The 27,356-nt window shown below is 41.0% G+C and overlaps 1 pseudogene; it reads left to right on the top strand.

Moving 5' to 3' along the window:
• Positions 1 to 3,985: 3,985 nt before the first annotated feature.
• Positions 3,986 to 25,381, top strand: LOC130046073 (kinesin-like protein KIF20B; annotated as a pseudogene).
• Positions 25,382 to 27,356: the final 1,975 nt, after the last annotated feature.

The following is a 27,356-nucleotide window of genomic DNA, read 5'->3' as shown; positions in this document are numbered from 1 at the left end:
GGTCTGTAACATGCAAGGCAATTAACTGCTTCACCTGCTGTACTATCCCTCCAGCCCCATCACGTGTTTTTGATTTTTGCAGAGGGTGGGGTGGGGGGTAGGGGAGGGCCTGTGTTGTGGGGTTTTTTCCCTAAATTTTTATTAGTGAAACACCATGAGGTACAGTTGTAGACTTACAAATGTTTGTGCTTGGGTTTCAGTTATACAATGATCGAATACCCATCCCTCCACCAGGGCCCATTCTCCACCACCAACGGTCCCAGTGTCCCTCCCACCCCCCTTCCCCCATCCCACTCTACCACTGTGGCAGGGCATTCCCTTTTGTTATCTCTCTCCTTTTGAGTGCTGTGGTTTGCGAAAGAGATATTGAGTGGCAGTCTTGTTCAGACTATAGTCTACTCTCATCATGCATTTCCCATCCTGAGAGGAACCTCCCAACACTCGATATTTGGTGCTCCCCTCTCTGTCTGAGCTGCCTTTTCACCTAGCATGTGCAGTTGTCCTCAAAGCCATGGAGTAATCCGCCTGGTACTTATCTTTTTTTTTTTTAAAACTAAAGCTTACCCCTAAATTTATCTTTAGGTTTTGTGACTTGGGTGTTAATTAGGCTGTAATAATTTACTGATGCACTGTTATGTATTCACCTTGATTTAAGACCTGGAATGTGGAGGGTCCTGTTAAGCTCCTGAGATCTAGTCACTCTCTGCAAAGCTCTGGGAACCATAAGGGGCCAGGGATGGAATTGGCTGCAGAAAGCAAGACCCTTCATAAGGCCTTACTCCCTTTTCTATCTGGCCCCTCTAGGCCTGTTTTGAATACACTGATAAAGTTTGACATTTTGCATGTCTTATTTAGAAGAATTTGCTTGTAAGTAATTCTCTAGACTTTTAACTGTCTAAACACTTAACCTCTTTAAACCCAGGTTAACCAAGGAGCTGGAGCAATAGCACACCAGGTAGGGCATTTGCCTTGCATGCTACCAACTCGGTTCAATTCCCAGCATCTTATATGGTCCCCCAAGCACAACCAGGAGTAATTTTTGAGTGCAGAGCCAAGAGTAACCCCTGTGCATTGCCAGGTATGACCCAAAAAGCAAAAAAAAAAAAAAAAAAAAAAAAAAGAAGAAGAAAAAAAAACAGTTTAACTGTTAAGTGCTAACAAATTTCACACAAAATCTGTAATATCCTTCAGAAGACAGAATAAGTATAACCACACAATTGTCGTAATTTTCTTTTCTTTTTTTAAAGATTTCAAATTCAACCACAATGGTTTTGTTTTTTGTATTTTTTTTGTAGGAGTACTGCTATTTATTCAGCCACTGATTAGCTGATTGAATTGGGCATGAACTCCACCTTAATTATTTTATTTATTTTTTTCTTTATATTTATTTATTGAATCACTATGGGAAAAGTTACTAAGCTTTCAGGCTTAAGTCTCAGTCATACAATGATCAAACACCTTTCCCTTCACCAGTACTCATTTTTCACCACCAAGAACCCCAGTATACCCCCCCTCCCAACCCTCCAAATGCCTGTGAGGCAGATGATTTCTACTTAACTCTTCTCTACATTGATTACATTCATTATTTCGACAAAAGATGCACCATTATTGTTTAAAATTTCCACCCAATCAGAATTGCTGAAAAGGCATTGTGAAATACTTTGTTTTCTATAGCTGGTTATGAGAATCATATAATCATATAATCACGCGGCCACGATTTTGGATTTCTTTAAGGAGCCAGATAATTATGAGATTGGTTTCTGTGTGTCCAGTGTTATGGCCATGCCAGAGAACCGCTCGTGGGAGGTAACTCATGAGCTCGGTAGGGCGTGAAGGACGTGCTGGTACTGTCCCCCTTCCCATGAGACTGCAGTTGCCCCATCACTGCCAGCTCATATCTGGCTTTCCAATACACTCTGAGGTAGCGGCCACCTTGCTGCCGGTGGGGGGGGGGAGGTGGAAGGGAGCAACATCCTTTCCCTCCTGGGGGAGCATGGAGCCTGTAATTTAACGCATGGTCCATTCACTTTTCTGCCGCAAGCTTCCAGGCTCTGGATTAAGTCCTTTTGCCTCTGGAGTCATGGCCGTGCCAGAGAGCCGCTTGTGGGGGGCAACTCGTAACCTCGGTAGGACGTGAAGGACCAGTGTCGTAATTTTCTTAACCATCTTCTTTCTATTTCATTTAGAGAGAATTTTCCACCTCCATGTTTGAGACATGCATGTAGGGATTCAGAGTTTTCCTCTGTTGACAGATTATTCATTAAATCTCTAGATGAATTTACATGTAGAGATTAGATTACATAAATAATACTAGTAGGTGTTATTATATGACTTAAAATCTGTAAATTAGTTAACCTTTTGCTTTTTCCATGGGTCATTATAGATCAGTCGTCTTGTGTTTTCCTTTGAAGATCTAATAACAGTACTTCTTCACTCAAAGTTGCCAGGAGGCTCTTAAAGACTTTGACTTATGGAAAATGACATTAAAAAAGCAGATCTTCAAAAACATCCTTTGTTCAGCATGACACATGGAGATTGCTTTTTTCTATCAAAATTATAAACAATGTTTGTAAGATAACTTTGGCTTGTCCTTTCTCCATTGCCACAAGTAGCACCCATCACAGTGCTCCTAAGTCACTCCCTTTCCTTTGTTTATCTGTAAACTCTTCTCTGTGCTCTCCTCCCTAGCCAGTTGATCACCTTTTCTCCCTAATCAGATTATGTTAGCTTGTAAGATCAGATCCTTCTAAGGACACTGAACTCGTATTGTAAATTATGTCTTTCCTATAATTTACCTTAAAGCAATGTCCTTTCGGTATGGACACAGGAAGACAATTAATATTATGCTTTGTAACTTGGGAGTTAATTGACTCCGAATAATACTCAGTTTCCCTTAGTTCCTAGCACCCCTAAAGCAGGGTCCTGACGAGGGACCCAGGGCAAGTTGTGAGATAAGTTGAGGGCATGATTATGGACAAATGCTGTCATGATCCAAAAGTAAGTAATGACGAGAATAGGACCCTGCTGGGGCTAGGAAGACTAACCTGGCCTGAGGACTGCGGAATATATGGTGAGATGTCCTCAGGAAGAACCAAACTGTAAGTTTATATCTCTTACTGTGTTCATACAGAATGACATTGCTAGAAATATTGAAAGTACTAGCTGAGGAAAGAACACACCCTTGTTGGGATCCCACCTTTGAGCAGATCTCCTAGTAATCTGGAATAATCTCTTTAGATGAGATTTTATCCGTGAGTTAATCTCCTCGAGGAGTGGTCTTACCTCCCTTTGCTGATTTGTTAATGTTCAACCCACCTTTGTGTCACCACCCCATATGATTGCTATATAAACTAAGACTGTAAGCTCGGGGGGGGGGGGGGCGGGGGGAGTTAGAAGGTGCAGGCAGGCGGGAGAAAGCTCAGCCTGAGGAGGAGGCTGGGCCCCAGAGGAAAGAGTCAGAGGTGAGAGGGGCTTAGGCTTGAGAGAGAGAAGAGAGAGAGGGGTGGGTGAAGATTGGAAAAAACAACAATTAATACGACCGGCCAGCGTGGCCCTCGTTCGTTCCCTCGCCTGCCCATCACCATCGACCTCCCTGGGGTAGGGGAAATGGCTCGAGCTACCGAACATGGGCGGTGGGAGAGATAGAGTGCCGCTGGCCTTCCGAAAACACACCAATGTTCAGCATGTCATTAGAATATCATTTGCAGTGGTTGCTCAAGTCAGACTTTCAAAATTATTGTGGCATACGTGTTGGTTTAAAGTTGTCCAACAAGGGACTGGAGTGATAGTACAGTGGGTAGGGCGTTTGCTTTGCACACAGCCGGACCCGGGTTCATTTCCCAGCATCCCATATGGTTCCCCAAGCACTCCTGGCTCTGCACTCAGGAGTAATTCCTAAGTGCAGAGCCAGGAGTAACCCCTGAGCATCGCCAGGTGTGACCAAAAAATAAATAAAGTCGACTAACACGGTTGTTACTCTTGCAGGATGGCGTCCAATTTAAATCAAGATGAATTGCCTGGACTATCTGATGTTATTAGTGCTGACCCAGAGGTAAGACCTTCAGAAATAAATTTTGATGCCATTAAGCTTGATCTCTCACATAAATTTTCCTTAGTTGCTTCGAACAATGAGGTGAGTACAAGAAAAGCACTGTTTTGAGTATCTTAGTTGAGTGGAAATGTGTGTCTGCATGGAAATATGGTAGATCTAGAATAGAGCTTTTCTGGCTGGATTTTGGGTCGGAGAGGTAGCTCAGCAGACTGAATGCATCGTTTGCATGCAGGAAAATTGGATTAAACTCTGGTCTGACATGGTCACAAAGCACCACCAGAGTACAAACCAGAATGTAGCCCCTGAGCACCACCGTTCCCCAAAAAATAACAGTAAAAAATCTGTAGATTTGAGGCAACCTTCCATTTTAGTAACTTTTTCATGGTTTACTCCCAATTGAGATACCATGATTTACAGTCCTGTTGATGTGTTCATTGTTAATAGTAACTATAAATTTTTTTATTTTTTAAATTTTTAAATTTTATCTTCATAAACCTATTCGCAATAATTGATTACATTCAACAGATACATCAGGTGGTGTATCTTTAGACATCTGGGGAGGAAAAGGTGTTCCACTTAATAGATCTAGACACTTTTTATAGATCCTGTTATGAGTGTCTCTTACTACCCACTTCTACTCCTCCCCCACCCATTCATTTTCCAAATTAGGAATATGGGATTGTGGTGCCATAGATTGAAAAAGGGTTAGTCACATGCAGGCAAGTGCCTTATCCCTCTATAATGTCTTTACAGCCCACTTTAAAGAAAGATGACCTATGAAAAGCCCTATTTTGTATCTTTAAAATAAAGTTATCTTGCTCCCTTTTTTTTTAAGACAAGCAGTTTGGAACCCATAGATTATCTCCAAGTTTAGCTTCGAGTGAGACCATTCACACAATCAGAAAAAGAACATGATTTCTTCCAGTTTCTGGCTATTGTAAAGAGTGCTGCAATGAACAAACAAGTGCAGATGTCACTTCGACTATACATTTTTGCCTCTCTGGGATATATTCCCAGGAGTGGTATTGCTGGGTCAAATGGCTCAATTTCTAATTTTTTGAGAATCGTCCATACTGTTTTCCAGAAGGGCTGAACCAGTGGACATTCCCACCAACAGTGAAGGAGTGTCCCTTTCTCGCCACATCCACGCCAGCATCGGTTGCTTTTGTTCTTTTGAATGTGGGCCAGTCTCTGAGGTGTGAGATGGTATCTCATTGTGGTTTTGATCTGCATCTCCCTGATGATTAATGATGTAGAGCATTTTCTCATGTGCTTTTTTGCCATTCGGACTGGTTAAAGAAACTTTGGTACATCTACACAATGGAGTACTATGTAGCTCTTAGAAAAGATGAAGTCATGAAATTTACATACAAGTGGTACAATATGGAAAGTATCATGCTAAGCGAAATGAGTCAGAAAGAGAGGGATAGACATAGAAAGATTGCATTCATCTGGGGGATATAAAGTAACAAAGTATGAGATTAATACCCAAGAATAGCTGAGATCAGCACCAGGAGGATTACTCCATAACTTAGAGGCCAGCCGGGTATCCTAGAGGAAAGGGCAGTTCAGATAGAGAAGGGAGCACCAAATAAAGGATGTTTGGAAGATCCTCCCAGGAGGGGAGATGCATGTCGAAAGTAGACTATGGACTGAACATGTTTGCCACTCAATGCCTCTTTTGCAGACCACAACACCCAAAAGGAGAGAGAGAACACAGGGGATTGCCCTGCCACAGAGACAGGGGGGATGGGGGGACGGGGGTGGGAGGGATATTATCCATGGTGGTGGAAAATGGGCACTGGTGGAGGGACGGGTATCTGATCATTGTATAATTGAAACCAAAGCACAAAAAATTGTAAATCTACAACTTTAAAAAAAATAAAATAAAATAAAATAAAGGAAAAAAAAAGAAAAAGAACATGAGACTCAGGTTTGTGTTGAGTTTGCTTGGGGTTTATTCTTTTACTTTTTGTATTGAATGGACAAAATACCATTATTTTCATTTATTTGTTATGTTTAATTTTACGTGTTGTGTTCTATTTAGGGTTGTGTTTATAGTTTAGACTCCCAGACTATTATGCTGAAAGATCCTCAAAGCATCCCTGGTAGGTTAAGTGAGAAAAGTTCTACGCAGATGGCACAGAAATTCGGTTTCTCTAAGGTAGGTACACTGGAAAAGGTGAACTTGAAAAGTCTTCTTTTAATAGAGGGAAACTTTGGCAGATTTATTACAAAATTGTGTATATTGACTGCTCTGTGTGTGTGTGTGTGTGTGTGTATTATGTGGTTGTGGAACTTAGATCTTAAGCACCAGTACTTTTTTTCTCAAGCCTTGGACTCAAATGCCAAATTTAATACATGTATAATGGTAGTGAACAAATCAGTGTGTGGTCCTTAAACAATTTTATCAAGTATATTTGTAAGAGTTAGGGATACGGTACTATATTAAGAATGAATCTTCTAAAACAAATTATTTTAATTTTTGAAGTATGAGTGACGGATAGGGAGGAATCCATTGTTAATAGTAACTATTAAATTTTTCTTTATTTTTTAAATTTTTAAATTTTTTATCTTCATAAAGCTATTCACAATAATTGATGACATTTAGTATTTCAACTCCAATCTCACCCCCATTATTTGAATTTTCCCACTAATACCCAAGCCTGCCACACAGGCAGATGCTAAATTTAATTTATTTTGTATTGCTTGTTGTGAATAGTATGAGATGTTGCATGGCCACGAAAGTGGCCTCGTGCTCCTAGAATTCTAAAATTTTAAATATTTGGGATTCAGAGGCATCTCTGTGGTGCCTTCCAGGAAACCAGAAGGGCAGGGATATGGTGGGTGGGTGGGGGGGGGTTTGCCCATTCCTGACTTCATGAAGCCTGGGGTTTCAGTCACAGTTCCTGCATTCCTGGGTATTAGCAGATTCATTCTCATGCAAAGGGAGCTCCCTAGGGAAGAACCTGTGAAGGTCTGCTGTGAGCATGGCGGGGATTAGGTTCTGGAGGTTTGAGGCTGCTCGGGTTCATCTGGGGCAGGCACATGGACACACCTGCCCCCCTCCTATGTACCCGGTGGAATCAGCCTGGTGAGTGGTGGGGAGATATCTATCTCTGCAGCATGCTGCTCTTTTCTAAGATTCATTTGTGAGTCCTGAAATTTTCTTTAAAGGTCTTCTTTTTAAAAATTTTTTAGGTTTTTGGCCCAGAAACTACACAGAAGGAATTCTTCCGAGATTGTACTCTGCAGCAAATAAAAGACCTCTTGAAAGGAGAAAGGAGATTTTTACTTATGGGCTAACAACTTCTGGAAAAACATATACTTTTCAGGGTAATTGTTTTATTTATTCAGGAAAGAATAAAGAAGAACCAATACAGATTTTTATATACTTGTTAATAATTATATTTTCACTATCTAGTATATTCCATTTTTAAGTATATTGAATATGTATTGCTAGTGACTTTTAATTCCGTTTGGGTTTTTGGGGTTTTTTTTGGGGGGGGGTTCACACCCAGCAATGCTCAGGGGTTACTCCTGGATTTGCACTCAGGAATCACTCCTGGTGGTGCTCGGGGGACCATATGGGATGCTGGGAATCGAACCTGGGTCAGCCACATGCAAGGCGAATGCCCTGCCCGCTGTACTGTTGCTCCAGCCCCCAGTTTGATTTTTTTTAATTAGTACAACTACCTATATGAAAGAGTTTGATGATGAGGGGAGTTGAAGAGAGATAAGGTGCTTGCTTATCTAGCATTTAGCTGACTCTGATTGTATCTCTTGAGCACCTCCAGGAATGATCTCTTAGAACAAAGTCAGGACTGGGTGTGCCCTGAAAAAAAACCAAAAAGAGACGTAGATAATACTAAAAATAGGGAACTAGAGAGGTAGTAACGCCAGTAAGACACTTGATTTACAGTACTTGAAGTTCAGCGCTACATAAAATCCCTCTAAATACCACCAGGAGTAATCCCTGAGCACAGTGTCAGAAGTAAACCCTAAACACCTCCAAGCACTGTCACACTGTCCTCCCGTTGTTCGTTGATTTGATCCAGCGGGCACCAGTAACATCTCACAACAAATTGTGAGACTTGTTGGTACTGTTTTTGGCATATCGAATACGTCACAGGTAGCTTGCCAGGCTTTGCCATGCGGTCGAGATACCCTCGGTAGCTTGCCGAGCTCTCTGAGAGGGGAGGAGAAATCGAACCCAGGTCTGCAGTGTGCAAGGCAAACACCCTACTTGCTGTGTTATGCAGCGGGTAAACACTTCCAAACCAGAAAAAAAATCAAAAACAGAAACCAGTAAAAGGATTGATACAACATAGTGAATTAAGCAGAGCAAAGAAGCAAAAACATTTTATATTTTATAATTATGAGTGGTTGCACTTTTTAAGTCTTGCTCTGAATGTAAAATTTCAGGTTTTGTATCAGAATAATAGTTTTAAAAGTGTTGTTTGTACAACAGAGACCAGAGTGAAAGAAAAATTAGTAATCCTTTAACTCCTTGCTTTTGCTGTAGGGTTTTGTTTCTTTGTTTTTTGTTTTTGTTTTTGTTTTTTTGGCTATTGGACTGGAGCGATAGCACAGCGGTAAGGCATTTGCCTTGTGCGCAACCGGCCCGGCAAAGCTGGGTTTGATTCCTCTGCCCCTCTCGGAGAGCTCAGCAAGCTACTGAGAGTATCTCGCCCACAGGGCAAAGCCCGGCAAGCTACCCGTGATGTATTCGATATGCCAAACACAGTAACAAGTCTCACAATGGAGACATTACTGGGCCCACTCGAGCAAATTGATGAACAACGGAAGGACAGTGCTACCGTGCCTATTGGTGACATAAAAGGAACCCCAATAGTGCAGAAATTCTTTTCCTTCACAGTACTCTGAGAGAAAACAAGACAAAAATTCTTTCCACAGGCACGAAAGAGAATGTTGGCATCCTGTCTCGGACTTTGAATGTACTATTTGACACTCTTCGGGCAAGACTATATACGAAAATGAATCTTAAACCACATAGAGCCAGAGAATATTTACAATTGTCACCAGATCAAGAGAAAGAAGAAGTTACTAGCAAAAGTGCATTGCTTCGGCAAATTAAAGAGGTTTGGAGTTGTCTTAGTATATAATATACACACTATAGCCTTTTTAAAGTTCCATCATTTGTTTTAGCCTATAGTGGAAAGTATGATGGTAATCGGGGCTATTGGGGGGGGGGGGCAGGTTTTGTTGTTTGGTTTGGTTTTTGGACTACACCCATTCATGCTCAGGGTTTACTTCTGGTTCTGCATTCAGGAATTACTCCTGGTAGTGGTCAGAGGACCATATGGGATGCTGGGGATCAAACCCAGGTCAGCTATATACAAAGCAAACATCCTACCCACTGTACTATCGCTCTGGTGCCCTTAAAATTACTTCTTAATTGTAGAAGTAATTTGTATGTGTAAAATATAAAGTGAACATTTCTCTTCCTAAAGAACAAAGTTACCAGACTAGAAACTATTCATATTATACAGAAAGAACTTACAAAAAAGTTTTTGTATGTATTTTTGTGTTTTATTTTGGTTTTTTTTTTTTGGTTGGGGGGGCCATACCCAGTGATGCTTAAGGGTTACACCTGATTCTGCACTTAGGAGTTACCCCTGGAGGTGTTCTGGGGACCATATAAAATGTTTGGAGTCAAACCCATGTTGGCTATATACAAGGCATGTGCTCTCTCTGCTCTACTGCCTCTCCGGCCCCCGTGTATCTAGTTTTGTAAAAGTCTTTAACAGAATATTTTCTATAGGGCCAGGGCGATAGATAGTACAGTGGGTTGGACACTTGCCTTGGGATTGATAGAGATTTTCTTTTTTTGTTTGTATTTTTGGGTGGTTTTTAGTTTTGTTTTGCTTTGTTTTCTGGCCTTTACCAACTGCAGTCAGGGCTTACTCCTGGGATCACTCAGAACCATATGGGGTGCCAATAATTGCATGCAAGGCAGGCACCTTACCCAATGCACTATCCCTGGACCCCTTTTCTAGGGGGTGGGGATCATAGCCATCGTAACTCAGAGGCTATTCTGGGCTCTGCTAAGAAGTGTTACTCAGGGAACCACACATAGTATCAAGAATTCAAACCAGTAATTTAGTACTTTTTGCTGCAACAGTATGGAAGGCTAAGTGCCTAGTCCTGTCCTATCTCTCCAGCCCCCCCCTTTTTTTGAGGGGGGGAGGAGTAGGAGATGCTTTGGCCATATCTCCTGTACTGTCTCTCCAGCTTTCCCTTTATGAGGGGTTGGGAGTGACTTGGGCCACAGCCTGCAGTGCTCAAGGACTTTCCAAGGCTCTGTGTGCAAGAGTAACTCCTAGCAATACTCAGGAGACCCTATTTGGTGCCCAGAATTAGAACCAGTGTTGGCAGAACGCAAAGTACATTCTGTAACCCCTATATTGTTTCTCTGGCCTGAGAATGTACTTTTTTGATTGGCTGGAAAATTTAATAGATCAACTATCTTAACATGGTTTTAAAGTTTTTTTAATCTTATATTTTCAGGCTGCTATGCATCATGACAGTTATGATGCTCTTCATTGTAAGGTGTCCTTTTTCACTAATCTTTAAAATGTGTATTGTCTGAAGAAATACATGAAAAGCTTTTAAATTTTAATCATTCCTATTGATTTAATTTCTTTAGTGACAGTACAAATCTAGAAAATGATACTTAGTATGAAATGTCAATCTAAAGTTTTATTTAGAGCATAAATAGCCCTTTACTAGTTCAAATATCTTAAATTCACAAGACAATTTTTTTTCTTTGTCCTTTGACTTTGGTTTCAGTTTGGTTCATTAGAATATTTCCAAAAGGAAAAGAAAGATAAGCCAAACTTTAGTTGACAAACAGATATCTGTTTCATCTGAAATCTATGAGCTGCTGTTAAATGATTAAGAATACTTAGTTTTCAAGTCTAGGAGGCTTGTTCTATCCTGTTATCTTGTTTTTAATGAGTTGCTGAATTGTTGTGATTATCCTTTTTAAAAATTTTTGTAGGGAGTTCGATGAACTCTTTGAGTACTTCAGAGTTTGAAGAATTTATGAAAGACTGTGAACAGTCCTGCTTGAACATGGATGATAGCATAAAGTTTTCTATTTGGATTTCTTTCTTTGAGATTTACAATGAATGTATTTATGACTAGTTTGTTCCTGTATCTTCTAAGCTCCTAAAGAGAAATATGCTACGCCTTTCTCAGGATGTAAAGGGCTATTCTTTTATAAAAGGTATAGTAATGAGTACTTTTTATTTTATTTATTGATTCAAAGTTCCTTTCTAGATTTTGTTAAAGCTATAAGAAATCAAACCAAGGAATAGATCAATAGTACAGTGGGTAAGGAATTTTCCTTGCATGCAGCTAACCTGAGTTTGATCCCTGACATCCCCATATGGTCCCCCAAGCACTGCCAATAGTTATTCCTGAGTGCAGCGCATTAGTAACCCCGATCATAATGATCCCCCTCAAAAAAATCAAACCAGAAATTGAAATTATTTTATTCTTTTAAAATTCAAGATAAAAAGATTGTGTTTAGGAAGTATGTTAATTAAACCTGAATATAAAGGGCTCTACTTGAGTGTTGCCATAGCGTTGCCAAATATCCCTAATTGGATTCACAAGTGGGAAAAGCTGTGAGTTTTCATATTATTCTGCCCTATAACAGTGTCCAAATTGACAACTATCGAAATGCTATTCTCCCAACCTGCTCCAGCCCCTGAACAGGCCATTTTAAATGCTTAGATAGGGGCCAAAATGATAGTATAGTAGGTTGCCTTGCATGCAGCCCACCTGGGTTCAATTCTAGGAGCCCCATGTGGTCCCAGCACCCACCGGGAGGACAGCACCCACCTACTCCAGCACAGAGCCAGGAGTAGGCCCTCAGCATCTCTGGTATGGCCCAAAAACAAAAAGAAAAATAAAGTGACCTGTTTTCAAAGCAGTGGTCGAGTGCATGTTTTGATAGTGAGGCCCTGGATTTGGCTCTTAGAGAGAGGGAGAGAAGGAGAGGTGATAGAAAATCCTACTCACAGCGTCAATACCTACGTATCAATACTGTCATGACTTAGTACCTATATATCTATATAAATATGCACACTAATACATGCATGTATATTTATGCCTCAGATTTTATTTACGATAAAGTATAACCTTTGTAGTAATATAATAATTTTGATTTGGGGGCAATACTGGGCAGTGCTCAAGGACTGCTCCCAGCCTAGTGCTCAGGAGTCACTCTGCAGTGCTTGAAGGACCAGGTGGTGCTAGAGCTTAAAGCCTGTGCTCTTTGTCACATCAGCTGTCTCTCCAGCCCCACCTTTTTTAACTTAATTTTACATAATACTGACTATGACTGAGTAAATTTTGTTTTATGACTGCCTAATTTGAATCTGCATTGTCTCACCGCTATAGGCTTAAGCTGTACTGTATTTTTCTTTTATGTTCTGGATTCTACTTCTAAGGAAAAGATTTTCTGTTTGTCAGACTATTTAAGAACTTTAACTTTGTCACCCATTGCTTCTTTTGCAAACCACAACACCCAATAGGAGAGAGAGAATAAAAGGAAATGCCCTGCCACAGAGGCAGGGTGGGATGGAGGGGATGGGGGGTGGGAGGGATACTGGGATCCATGGTGGTGGGAAATGGGCACTGGTGGAGGGATGGGTATTTGATCATTGTTTAATTGAAACCCAAGCACAAAAGTTTGTAAGTCTACAACTGTACCTCATGATGTCTCACTAATAAAAATTAAAAAAAAAACTTTGACTTGATGTCTGTGACATTATGTCTTCCTTTTCTATACCTTCTAATAAAATAGTGAAAAGCTGAGTTGATTCTACCTCTAGGGCATATATTTATATGACTTTATGTTATATGACAAATGCTGTGTGTGTTTTTTTTTATCTGTACCTTCTTTATTTTATCAAGATCTACATTGGATTCAAGTGTGTGATTCCAAAGAAGCATACAAACTTTTAAAACTAGGAATAAAGAATCGGAGTGTTACCTTTACTAAACTGAACAGTGCTTCAAGTAGAAGGTAAAGAAGGCATCCTTTGGCATAAACCCAAAGCACCTAGACTATTCTATGCTAATTTAAATAAAACTAATTAAGATTAAAGTAAGTAGGAGGTTATCTGCTGTTAAGTTTTTTCACAGATGTGCAGAATACTGTAACATGAAGTGCACTCTAAAAATAAAACTTATCAGGAACATTTATTCTTGGATTTACTAATTTGTCTCCCAGGTGCTTTTCTTTATGTTAATATCTAAGCTTATTCCTTTCAGAGTTGCAAGTATTGGTGAATTTTTTTTTGCAGTTATCCCATGAACATAGCTTTTCTGCAACCTGGATTTGCCCAGATCTTGAGGTTAAGGAAAGAGGGAAGGAGTTAGAATGTGAGACAAAGTTAAAACAAGTTTCAGCAATGAGATACTTCAAACAGATTTCTCTTAAAATGTAAATAATCCTGTCCTTCTTTTCTCAGTACATCGTGAGGATATATAATCCAGATAAGCATATATATAGGTCAAATGGCATAATTCTAAGAGAACTGTATATAATAAATACCATTTAAACTAAGAGTATGATCTTTTGCAAGCAAATTGAGATTTTATTGTTACTCAGTTTAAGGCATGTGGGCTAAGTGAAATGAAAGATTTCATTTTATACGGGTGGATGTTATAGGTGACACCCAAGTACTGAAGTGAGCTCTCTGGCAGCTAGTTAGAAAATATACTACTGGAACCATGACTTGTATCAGGACATAAATAGATTTCTTATTTAGTTAATTGCCTCCTAGAATATTTTAATGCCAAAATTACGAATAAAAGATAACATTTGATCTTTCTTTTAGTCACAGCATATTTACTATACGAATATTGCAGATCAAAGATTCTGAGATGCCTCATGTAACACAAGTCAGTGAGTAAGTTGGTCATACTTTAAATTCTTATTATTTTGAGTTGTTCTGTTTGAAAAGCCTTTAAAGTTATCACTTAACTTATCACTTAACTTCCCGTTAGTCGTCGATTTGCTCGAGCGGGCGCCAGTAACGTCTCCATTTGTCCCTGTCGCGTACTAGTGTAGCCCAATGGCATCTCTTCGCTCCGGGAACATGGAGGGCCTCAAACCGATCGTTCATGACCTTGACAAAGAAGTCTGACCATCTGGTAGGTGGGCGGCCACGTGGTCTCTTGACATGCCGTGGAATCCAATCAGTAACAGCTCTAGTCCAGCGGTCGTCTTTAAATCTCATTACGTGACCAGCCCATCTGATTTTAGACACCTTGGCAAATGAGACAGCGTCCCTGATCCTTGATCGTCGACGGATGTCAGAACTCCGGATTCGTTCTCTCATTTGAGTGAAACGTGATATTCCAAGCATAGCTCTTTCTATTCTTCTTTGGGAGACCTGAATGGCGTTCTCATCTTGTTTGCGTAGGGCCCAGGTCTCTGAGGCATATGTTAATGCAGGAAGAACAGTGGAATCAAAGAGATGTGCCCGGAGCCGGAGGTTCTTCGTCCTCTTAGCTATTTCTTCGACGTTCTTGAAGGCGTTCCAAGCCGCTCTCTTCCTCCTGCGCAGCTCGGGTGCCAGGTCATTTGTCATGTTGACCTCTCGACCTAGGTACACATAGCTGTTCCATTCGGAGATGGTCGTTCCATTGAGAGTGAATGGGGCGTCAGGAACAAGGCTGTTTCTCATAAACATTGTCTTCGTAAGATTCAGCTGTAGTCCTACCTTTCCACACTCACGGTCAAAGTCGGCCAGCATTTGTGCCGCTTGGCTGATGTTTGGTGTTATTAAAACAATGTCATCAGCAAAGCGGAGGTGGTGTAGTTGCCGACCATCTATCTTCACTCCCATTCCTTCCCATTCCAGTCGTCGCATGATGTTCTCGAGGGTGGCACTGAAGAGTTTTGGTGACATGGTATCACCCTGCCGCACCCCTCTCTTGACATCAACGATCACTTCTTTGTAGAATGGTGAGATCCTGGTAGTGAATCCGCAATACAGCTCACGGAGGATCCTGATGTATTGGGCTTGAATGCCCTGATTGGCTAGGGCTTCAATGACCGCTTCCGTCTCAACAGAATCAAAGGCCTTCTTTAAATCAATGAACGTTAAGCAGAGCGGCATCTTGAACTCCCGAGAAACCTCAATGAGTTTGGTTATCGTGTGGATATGGTCGATGGTGCTGAATCCTTTGCGGAACCCTGCTTGCTCACATGGTTGTCCTTCATCTAGTGTTCTGCCAATCCTATTCAGGATGACTCGAGTGAACAACTTGTAGATGACAGACAATAGGCAGATCGGGCGATAGTTGCCAATGTCATGGATGTCTCCCTTCTTGAACAGTAGTACGGTCCTGCTGGTTTTCCATTGAGATGGAACCTTGCATTCAGACAGGTAGCGAGTGAAGAGCCGAGCCAGTGTATTGATGAGTACTGACGGCAGGTTCTTCAGGTGTTCAGGTCTGACCTTGTCTGGGCCGGGTGCTGTTTGCTTCTTTACTGACGAAATGGCGTGTCGGATTTCGGAAGGGAGAACGTTGGGAACGACATACCCATCCTGTGGAATTTGGTATGTCGGCAAGTGGACATGGCTATCGAAGAGATTTGAGTAGAAGTCATGGATAATCTTCTCCATTGCCGTTCTGGAGGATGTGATGGATCCATCAGGACGTCGGAGGGCAGTCATCTTGGTCTTATAGTTGGCGAAGGACAGGCGGGCGTTACGAATACTTTTCCCGACACTACTTCCACTACCCAGCCGTCGCCACACTCCAGGACGCTTTCCGGACTCGCGCGGCAGCTCCGGCCGAGACCCACGCACAACTGAAGACCCACAGAACAAGCCGTCGCCACACTCCAGGACGCTTTCCGGACTCGCGCGGCAGCTCCGGCCGAGACCCACGCACAACTGAAGACCCACAGAACAAGGTAAGCGGAACTCTCTGAGACCTTGGACTCCAGGCTCGGCGGACCCAGGGACAGAGCTTCTCTGCTTGCTCCCACCACCACAGGTGACAAAGGGATTCTAATCAGGAGCCCCACCCTACCCTGCCCTGTCTGCTTCCATCAACCACCCAGGGATCGAATTGTGCACAGGAGACCCACCCTACCCAGATAAATACCCCACTGGCAGACTTCCACTCTCGACACTACTTCCACTACCCAGCCGTCGCCACACTCCAGGACACTTTCCGGACCCGCGCGGCCGCAAGCGGCCGCGCGACACATCATAAGACACTAAATACCCGTCTTCTGGAATTGTCGTACCATATTTGATAGGGTTCAAATATGGTAACACCTACAAGGGTGATTAGAGGTCACCCCAAAAGCCTCTATCCCTCTCGGAAAGACTGGCAAGCTACCGAGAGTATTCCGCCCGCACGGAAGAGCCTGCCAAGCTATCCGCTGTGTATTCGATATGCCAAAACCAGTAACTACAACTGGTCTCATTCACCTGACCCTGAAGGCTTCACCGACATGGCAGCACTGAGAAGGATGAGAAAGGAGAGGCCGACAAAATCTCAAGGCCGACCTAGGCTGCCACAACGAAGGAAGACAAAAATGATCGTCTGTACTTTCAATGCACGTACGCTAGCATCAGATGCATCCATCGAGGACCTGATGGTACAAGCGCGAATGATCAAGTACGACATCATTGGTCTGACCGAGACAAGAAGACACGAATCTCACCATGCCGTTTTCGACACTGGAGAAGAATTGTTCCTCGGAACATGCGATAAAAGAGGTGTTGGAGGCGTCGGTGTCCTTGTCAACACAAACTTGGCCAAGAGCATTGATTCATTCGAATGCCTAACAACCCGAATCGGACGTTTACATTTGAATAGATGTGGCTCACTGCCTGCAGTTTCTATCTTCGTTGTCTACGCACCAACATCTCATTATGATGAAAGAGAAATCGAGAAGTTCTACATGGAGCTAGAGAAGTTCTATAAAGAAGACCACACCTTCTACAAGATCATTGTGGGTGATTTTAATGCCAAGATAGGACCGAGAAGATCAGCTGAAGAACTTCACATCGGAACCCATGGCCTAGAATGGAACGAACAGGGTGAGAGACTGTCTGAGTTCATCATGTCGACCAAGACCATTCATGGTAACTCACAGTTCCAGAAGGCAGAATCTAAACGATGGACATGGGAGTCTCCCGGTGGATGATTCCACAACGAAATAGACCACATCATATTCAATCAACGGTTTTGCCTGACTGATGTCGCTGTTGTCCCAAAATTTCGAACGGGATCGGACCACCGTCTCCTTCGTGCAAAATTCTACTTCACAGAGCGGGGAGAAAGGGCTGCAAAGTTCAAAAAGAGAACTCCCAGAACGACCACCAACTGGGAACTCTTTGGTACTATTGCGGCAACATGGGAAGATGCCATTGTTGACAACATTGACGAGGAATACGATCAACTGGTTCAGCACCTCCATGAATGTGCGAGGAACGCCAAGAGAGAGATAGCCACAAAAAGTCGCCTATCTTCGAAAACTCTTGAGCTAATTCGCCAGCGTGGTTTGGCGCATGCCTCAGGCAACCGCAAGCTAACGTCCGAGCTTGCAAAGCAGTGCAGAGATGCGATCAAGGAAGACCTCAAAGAGAGAAGAGCAGAAGTACTGGTAGATGCGGCAGAAGCCGGGAAAAGTATTCGTAACGCCCGCCTGTCCTTCGCCAACTTTAAAGTTATTTTTGTTATTTTTTCTTTCTTTTTGGTTCACTCAGACTGTCATTGTGTGATCTTGCTGGTTCAAAAAGAAGCATGAAGACACAAAATGAAGGTGAAAGGTTAAGAGAAACTGGGAACATCAACACTTCTTTATTGGCTCTGGGAAAGTGTATTAATGTTTTGAAAAATAGTGAAAAGTCAAAGTAAGTGTTATAAGTGTTACTAGCATATTTAGTATTAAAATACTTAAGCTTTTAAGAAGTTCTTTTTCCTTTGTGGAGGGCTCACATGGGGGGTCACACCTGGTAGTGCTGGAGACTACTTCCAGCATTGCCAGCTTCAAGCACTACTCGGAACCAAGTAGTATATGGAAACTGGGGCCCGGACATGCAGAACATTCATTATCCCTTTGAGCTATCTCCCCAACCCAGAAAGTATTTTTTCTTAACCTGTTTTTTTCATGTAATGACAATGGCTTATGATTGCTTTTTTTTAATGATAGAAATAAAACACAAGAGCCAGAGAGATGTACAGCTAGTTGGGCACTTGCCTTTCACGCAGTCAACCTGGTTGATCCTCCACATCCCGTATCCCCTAGCACCAATAGGGGTGATTCCTGAGCATAGAGCCAGGAGTAACCTGAGAATCAATGGGTATGGCCCAAAATCAAAAAAAAAAAAAGGAGAAGAAGAAAGGAACACAGTCTCAATGTTAGTGATTTGCCAAGTAAATAAAGGTTTTCATAGAAAATATGTCAGTAGCTAATAAGCTTTTCATGATGCTGGTTTGTTCATTATAATTATGCTCTAGATTGACTGATTTCTGCCTAAGCATTTTAGGTTGAGTAAATTATGAATTAGTCTTCATCACTAGTTTTCGGACTACACTCAGCTGTGCTTGAGGATTACACCAGTCTTGTGCTCAGGGAACCATATAGTGCAAGTGATTTAATCTGTTCTGCCCACAAGGCATGAGCTCTAGGCCCCTGAGCCACCTCTCTGGCCTGTTTCTAAGTGTTTAATGATATGTATTATATATATATAAAATTGCTCTACATTGCTGAACACAACCCAGTTAGGTATTTTTTTTTAACATTCTGCCTAGTGGGTTAATTGTGGTGGTAGTTTTTTAAAAATATAAGTAAGCAAAAAATTATTATTACACGACTAACTAATTTCTAGTCTAGAATTTAAATCTATAATAGATTAATTACTTCCCTGTAAAATTTATTAGAATCTTGACTTCGCTAGAGTATGTTTTGGGGTGTGTGTGTGTGTGTGTGTGTGTGTGTGTGTGTGTGTGTGTGACCCCTGGCAATGCACAGGGGTTACTCCTGGCTCTACAGTCAGGAATTACTCCTGGTGGTGCTTTAGGGGACCATATGGGATGCCGGGGGTTGAACCCAGGTCGGCTGCATGCAAGGCAAACGCCCTACCTGCTGTACCATCACTCCGGCCCCTCACTTGATTTGTTTTAACTTAAAGTTCTTGTGAAACTTTTTTTTCATAGGTTTCAACATGTGCCTTTTAGGGAAAGTAAACTGACTCACTATTTTCAAAGCTTTTTTAATGGTAAAGGGAAAATATCTATGATTGTCAACATCAGTCAGTGCTGTTTTGCCTATGATTAAACACTCAATGTGTTGAAGTTCTGAGTCATTGCACAAAAGGTAAATATATTCAAGTTTCCATAGAACTTAATAGAATATCATTGTGTTTTTCTTTGTGTAGGAAAAAAAAAGAAATTGTTCTTTTAATTGTAAACCTAGGAAATTATTGAAATTTTTGTTGTTGTTTGTTTTGCTTTTTGGGTCATACCCAGCAATGCTCAGGGGTCATTCCTGGCTTTGCACTCAGGAATTACAACTGGCGGTGCTTGGGGGAGCATATGGGATGCTGGGAATCGAACCCGGGACAGATGCGTGCAAGGAAAATGCAATACCTGCAGGGGACCATTGATGGATATTCTTACACTAATTTTCAACTTAGCCATCTCTCTGGTTCATTAGTAATAAATTAGGAGGTCCTGTTAGGATGAGAACTTAACTGAAGAAAGTACATATTTCTGAGCATAACTTTGCATGTGTAGTTCACTTTTTTTTTAGTTGCCCTTCTCAAGGGTTGATCCTTATGTGTTCTGTGGGTTTTTTTTAAGGCAATCAACTTGTCATTTTACTTAAAATTTTTAATTATTAGTGGACAATTCTTTCCATTTATTAAAAATCACCTTTGAATTTTTGACAGGTTTGTGTTCCAGAGTCTTTAAATTCCTCTCAAGAGAAATATTTTGGATCTATCAGATCTTCTCAAGATGTATCACTAGACATTAATAATTCAGAAAATAAAGTATTAAATGTAAAAAGATCCACTATTGCATGAGATCTTCTAGGTTACTTTCCCATGCAATAGTGGATCTTTTTACATTTAATACTTGAAAGATGAAGATTTGGTTGAAGATCTAGAAAAAAATGAAGAAAAGCCAAGTATGGAAACTGAACTAACTGATGACGATCTAGATAAAACAGTAGAGGAAGCCAATATAAAAATAAAAGTACTTGTTGCCAGGGCTGTACAGAGAGTACAGTGGGAAGGGCATTTGCTTTGTATGTGGCCAGTCTGGATTTGATCTCTGGCATCCCATAGGGCCTCCAGAGCCTGCCAGGATTGATTGCTCAGCACAGAGCCAGGAGTAAGCCCTGAGCAGGGTGTACCCCAAGAGGGAAAAAAACCTACCGCAAAAGTTCTACTTGTTGCGTTTATTAATTTTTATAATGAATATTTTTGTTCATAATAAAAATACTTAATCTCTTATAAATCTTACTTTCTAGGTATCTGTAATGCGTGATGAAGAGAAATTAATGAGGGTTAAAATTAATGAACTGGAGAAAAAGAAAAACCAGGGTTCCCAGGAAATAGATATGAAACAGCGAACCATTCAGCAACTTACGGTAAATTTTGCTTTTAAGAATGGCTTGTTTGCCACTCAACGCCTCTTTTGCAGACCACAACACCCAAACGGAGAGAGAGAACACAGGGGATTGCCCTGCCACAGAGGCAGGGGGGATGGAGGGATGGGGGTGGGAGGGATATTATCCATGGTGGTGAAAAACGGGCACTGGTGGAGGGATGGGTATCTGATCATTGTATAATTGAAACCCAAGCACAAAAAAAATTGTAAATCTACAACTGTAAAAAAATAAATAAATTTAAAAAAAAGAGTTAAAAAAAAAAAAGAATGGCTTGAAAAGATTCTGTTGGCTTGCTCTTCAAGACCGTGTTTGCCCTGAAACACATCTCTGCCTCTTTGCTTCCTTGTTTCCCATCTGGGGAAGCTGTATTCTAAAAACACACCGCTTTTCCTCCCCTCACATCTTTCTAAATAAGTTTCAATAAAAACTGTCTTGTGGGCTGCAATAGTAGTATAGCATTAGGGCACTTGGCTTGAATGCGGCCAAACCTGGTTTGATCACTGGCAATCCCCTATGTGGTATCAGGGTGGTGTGGACCTCCTGTATGCAAAGCATATGCTCAGCCCTGAGTTGTCTCCTATCCATAAAGTATAACGGGTTTCTTCCCATTACACTTCCCATTCTCCCTTTTTACCAAAGTGAAAGTCCCATTGTTAAGTATTTCTGTGTGTTTTAAGTTATATTTTAATTTAATTCATATTGCTTCATTTTTCAGGAGCAGTTAAATAACCAAAAAGCAGAAGAAGCTATTCAACAGTACGAGAAAGTATGCAGAGGTCAGAAACAAATCCCTGATTCCAATAATAAAATGCATTTATCCTTTCTCCTTCAAGCCCATATTCTCCCTTGAATATGTACACATCTTGCTTGCTTGTGTCAGTGCGTCTTAGTTTTTTTTTCCCCCACTCACTCTGGAGAGGAAATATTTCTCCTTTGTTCTAAGTAAGTTTTGTTCAGTAAAAATCACCTTGTAGGGCCAGAGGGATAGCACAGTGAAGCGTACATTTGCTTTGCACGCAGCCAACCTGGGTTTGATCCCATATGGTCCCATTATCGATCCCCTGAGCATTGCTGGTGTGACCCAAAAAGCCAAAAAAATAAAAACTATCTTGCTTCACTAAAAATATATATTTATTCCCAAATTTTCTTCTTTTAAGGAGCCAGAGAGAGAGAGAGTATAGGGGTTAAGGCACTTGCATAGCATCTGGCCAATCCTGGTCCAATCCCCAGCACCACAATGATCCCCTGAACACCCCCAGGTGAGCTCCTGTGCGCATAGCCAGCAATAGCCCTGAGCACCACTGGGCCATGGCCCCTACCCCTTCTTAAAAGGACATTGCCTGTTGGATTATGGTCCTCCCTAATCCGTTATAGTTTTGTTTTGTTTTTAAAGAAAAAAAAAAACTTGGGAGCCATCCGTGGCTGTGCTCAGGACTTACACCTGACTGTGCTCAGGAATCCCTCCTGGAGGGACTTCCGGGACTATATGAGGTACCGGGGACCAAATCAGAATTAGCCACATGCGAAGCAAGCACATTAACCCCTGTTCTGTCTTTCCTGTCCTGTACTGTCTTAAATGTAACTGGTATACAGATAGGAAATAAGTGCAAACTATCACGAAATATTTCTCATCCATTGTTTTGCCTGACGTTTATGTGACATTTTTGTCTCTAGTGTGTGATGTTCTTCTTTCCACTTACCACTTATTCTCATATGTTCTCTCAAGAACATTTATTCTCTAAACCTTTCCTCCTTGAAAGTATTCCAGAACATTATTGTTCTAAGTGATTCTCTTTCTGATGGTAAATAATTGATTGTCCATTTGACAGTCATTTATTCTACTGTGATAACACATAGGGATAGCTATCTCTTTTTCTTTTTCACTTTTGTTTTTGTTTTTGGGCCACACCCTGGTGTGCTCCTGACTCACTCCTGGTGATACTAGAAGACTATCTTCCATGCTGGAGATCAAATCCTTGTCAGCTTCTTACAAGGCAGAGGACCTTACCTTCTATACTATGTCTCCAGCCCAAGATATCTACCTCTTAAATGTATTGAAGTTGTTTGATTTGTTGCATATTTCTGAATTGTTTTGTGATATGTTATTTGGAGGCAATAACATTATCTTTTTTTCCCCCTTTACTGACCCTACATTTAAAATTATAGGTGGGGCTGGAGCTATAGCACAGCAGGCAGGGCGTTTGTCATGCACCACCGACCCGGGTTCGATTCCCAGCATCCCATATGGTCCCCTGAGCACTGCCAGGAGTAATTCCTGAGTTCAGAGCCAGGAGTAACCCCTGAGCATCGCCGGGCATGACCCAAAAAGCTAAATAAATAAATAAAATTTTAGGTGATGGTCATTAGTTAGTATTGCCACTTTATTAATTTGAAGTGAAATATAAAGTCTGTGCTTCTAATTGAGTGTGAAATGTAAAGATAAAGAAAGGGTTCGGGGGCCAGAGTGGGGAGGGCATTTGTTTTGCATGCAGCTGACTCCGGTTCAATCCTCAGCATTCTATATGTTCCTCAAACTTCGCAAGTAGTGCTTTCTGATCACAGAGTCAGGAGTAAATCCCAATTTTGGTGTGTGGCCCCAGTACCAAAAAATAAAAGGTAAAGGTAAAGGCCCTCCCGTTGATCGTCGATTTGCTCGAGCGGGCCCAGTAACGTCTCCATTGGAGACTTGGTTGTTACTGTGTCTGGCATATCGAATACTCTCGGTAGCTTGCCGGGCTCTCCGAGAGGGGCAGAGGAATCGAACTCGGGTTGGCCATGTTGGCCACTTGTAAGGCGAACGCCCTACCCGCTGTGCTATCGCTCCAGCCCTGGAGTGATAGCACAGTGGGTAGAGCATTTGCCTTGCACCAAAAAATAATTTAAAAAATAAAGGAGTGTCTTTGAATAAATTTATGATTAGTAACATAGTATGAATCTGTTTGTAAATCATGCTTATGAAGGAAATGAATTACATAAAATTAAGACTTCTTTAATAATCCTTAAAGGAATTCTGTTTTATTAGCATCCTGGCAGTCTGGTGTCAATGGAATGAGGCACAGCAAATCTTGTATACGATTTGTTGTAATTCTTTTGTTTTAACTTCTTTATGTGCCCTTAATTAAGGGAATCATATTTGAAGATTTGTGTCATTTTAATGTCACTTTTTTTTCAGGGGGTAGGAGTTCAGCTACACTGGTGATGCTTAGGGATTACTCCTGGCTTTACACTCAGGAATTATTCCTGATAGAGCTGAGGAAACTAAATGGGGTACCAGGTATTCAACCTGGGTCAACCTGGAAAGCACCCTATCCACTCTGGCACCCAGAAACAACTTTTTTTTGACTGTTTGGGTCACAGTCAGTGATGCACAGGGGTTACTCCTGGCTCTGCACTTAAGGATTACTACAGGCGGTGCTCAGGGAACCATAGGGGATGCTGAGAATCAAACCCAGGTCAGTGCGTGCAGGCAAACACCCTACCCTCTAGTACAGCGGTAGTATAGATAGTACCCTACCTGTACTATCACTCCTGTCCCCAGAAACAACTTTAGTAAGACTTGTGGCACTGTCATTCTAGAAGAGCAGAAGTAGAAACTATAAAAGTAATAAGTATTCAGCAATGACAATTTTCAAGAAGAAATAATTACATGTCAGGGAAATGGCTAAAGGGGCTTGCCCCAGTTCAGTCTGGCAACACATGGTTCCCCATGCATAGAGCCACAAATAGCACCACCAGGTCTGGCAAAAAATACCAAAAATTGAACAAATTTAAAGGAAAAATATTCCTGTGATTTTTTTAAGATTGGGGCTAAAAGTGTTTTTAGGAGGAAAAAGTCTTAGTTTTTTAATGTTAGTATTAAAAATAATAGCTTTGTCAAATTAATCCTGTCAAAAGTAACAGTTTTTCTAAGTTTCATGATTTATGCTCAGTTTTTTTTTGTTTAAAAATTTGTTTTCCTTTTTATTTTTGCCATCATTCTTGTATCTATCTGTACAGCTGATATTTATTTGATCTATTGTTTTCGGCATTTGTCAGTATTGAGGATTCAGTAACGAACAACTCAAAGTTTCTACCTATATGGAATTCACATTTTTTATAGTTAATCAAATTACGTTTTAACTTTAGAACTCAAAAAGTCAATTATCTGGATAGTATGTATTAGTACTGTTTCTAAAAAATATTCTCCCCTAATTTTTTTGAACCTAGGTCAGCCACATGCAAGGCAAGCACCCTACTTGCTGTAGTATCACTTTTGCCCCTAAAATAGTTTTAGGTAAAGGTAAGGTAAAGGCCCTCCCGTTGATCGTCGATTTGCTCGAGCGGGCCCAGTAACGTCTCCATTGGAGACTTTGTTGTTACTGTGTCTGGCATATCGAATACTCTCGGTAGCTTGCCGGGCTCTCCAAGAGGGGCAGAGGAATCGAACTCGGGTCAGCCATGTTGGCCGCTTGTAAGGCGAACGCCCTACCCGCTGTGCTATCGCTCCAGCCCAAAAATAGTTTTATCTAAGTAAAATTGTATATTAAAAAAAAAGATGAGGACACAGACACAATAAGTGTCAAAAGCTCAGTAAGCTTCAAAATGAGTTATAGGTATGATTTTTTTTATCTGTATTTGACTATTAGAGAAAAATTCAGTGAATGTTTTATTATTAACTTAAATGTGGGTGATTTAAGAGGTAGAAATTGTTAGTATATAGTTACAAATATTTAATATATATTGAAATAATATGAAGAGAAAATTTTTTTTAATTTATTTATTTTTTTCACTGGCTTAAATATCACAGGGCCAACCAAACATCTCTCATTAGGGCTTTCTATACATCTTGGGTTAATTTCTCAGGGAGGTTTCCCCGAAGTGGGTTCCTCAATCAAGATTTGGACTTTTTTTTTTAAGTTTGGCTTTTTTAAAATTCAATTTAATTAATTTATGTATTTGCTTTTTTTGGGGGGGGTCCCACCCGGCAATGCACCGGTGATTACTCTTGGCTCTGCACTCAGGAATTACTCCTGGCGGTGCTCAGGGGACCATTGGGATGCTGGGAATCGAACCCGGGTTGGCCCCATGCAAGGCAAACGCCCTGCCCGCTGTGCTATCGCTCCAGCAACTGGAGAGGAAATTTTCAAGATACAATGTTAAGTTGCAGTGTTTCTGTCAATAAGAATTATTTTTCAACTAAGTCTCACCTCTGTCCCATTCTTTATATCATCTTAAATGTTTAGATCAATCAATAGTATGATCATATCACTCAATGCATCACTTTTTTTTGAGAATTACAGGCTGTTTTTTATAATATTGGCATGTATATTGGGAGCTGGAGCAATATGTCTATAGTGTGTAGGGCTCTTGCCATGTACACAGCTGACCTGGGTTTGATCCCCAGCCATCCCATATGGTACCCCCAAGCCCCACCAGCAGTGATCCCTGGACACAGTCAGAAATCATCCCTCAGCACTACCAAGTAGTGCGCAAAGACAAAAAAGTAACAATTTTTTTAAGATTGGCATATTTTAAAATATAATATACCTGAACACTATGTAGTGGGTACCTGAAAGTTCCTTGTAGTAGTTGTTCTTCCCTAAAAACTTAACATGTAGCTCTGGGAGTTGTATCAGTTGCATCAGTTCTCCTTGGTCTCTTCTTCTGGGCTTTGGTGATTTCTTGTCTGTATCCCATGTGTATTTTAAAACAATTTTGTTTTTAAATCAGAATTGGAGAAATTGAAAGAAAGGTACAAAGATCTGGAAACCAAAAAAGATCAAAGGTCAAATAAAGAACTTAAGGATAATGAAGATTCACTTAGTAAAAAGCTCAGTAAGCTTCAAGATGAGTTACAGGTATGAAATTTATCTGTATCTGACGATTGTATTTCCATTAGAGGAAAATTCAGTGTATGTTTTATTATTAACTTACATATGGGTGAGTTAAAAGCCAGAAATTGTTAGTAATAGATATTGAAATAATATGGAGAAGAAATTTTCAAGATACAGTGACAAAACGTCAACGTAAACATAATGATTGGGTCTTTTTTCCATAATTTCAGTATTAATCCTTTAATTACCTTTTTTTCTCTTATTGCCTGTTCTTCATTATCATTTCTTTTTTTATTGACACTCCACACAAGTATTTCCCTCATCCATTTCACCATAGTGCTGTCACACAATCAAAAAAGAGACCTCTGACTTTTCCCCCCATTTCCCTTCTTTTTTTAATTATTTATTCATTTATTTTTGTTATATTTATTTATTGAATCAGGGCTAGAGCGATAGCACAGCGGTAGGGTGTTTGCCTTGCACGCAGCCAACATGGCCGACCCGAGTTCGATTCCTCTGCCCCTCTTGGAGAGCCCGGCAAGCTACCGAGAGTATCTCACCTGCGAGGCAGAGCCTGGCAAGCTCCCCATGACGTATTCGATATGCCAAATACAGTAACAACAAAGTCTCCAGTGGAGATGTTACTGGGCCCGCTCGAGCAAATCGATGATCAACGGGAGGGCCTTTATTGAATCACTGTAAGAAAAGTTACAAAGCTTTCAAGATTAAGTCTCGGTCATACAATGATCAAACACCTTTCCCTTCACCAGTACTCGTTTTTCGCCACCAAGAACCCCAGTAT

Source organism: Sorex fumeus, unplaced genomic scaffold (assembly GCF_029834395.1).
Source record: "Sorex fumeus unplaced genomic scaffold, SorFum_2.1 ptg000131l, whole genome shotgun sequence".
NCBI lineage: Eukaryota > Metazoa > Chordata > Mammalia > Eulipotyphla > Soricidae > Sorex > Sorex fumeus.
Note: the sequence above shows the minus strand (reverse complement) of the source record. Positions and strands in the feature narration are given on the sequence as shown.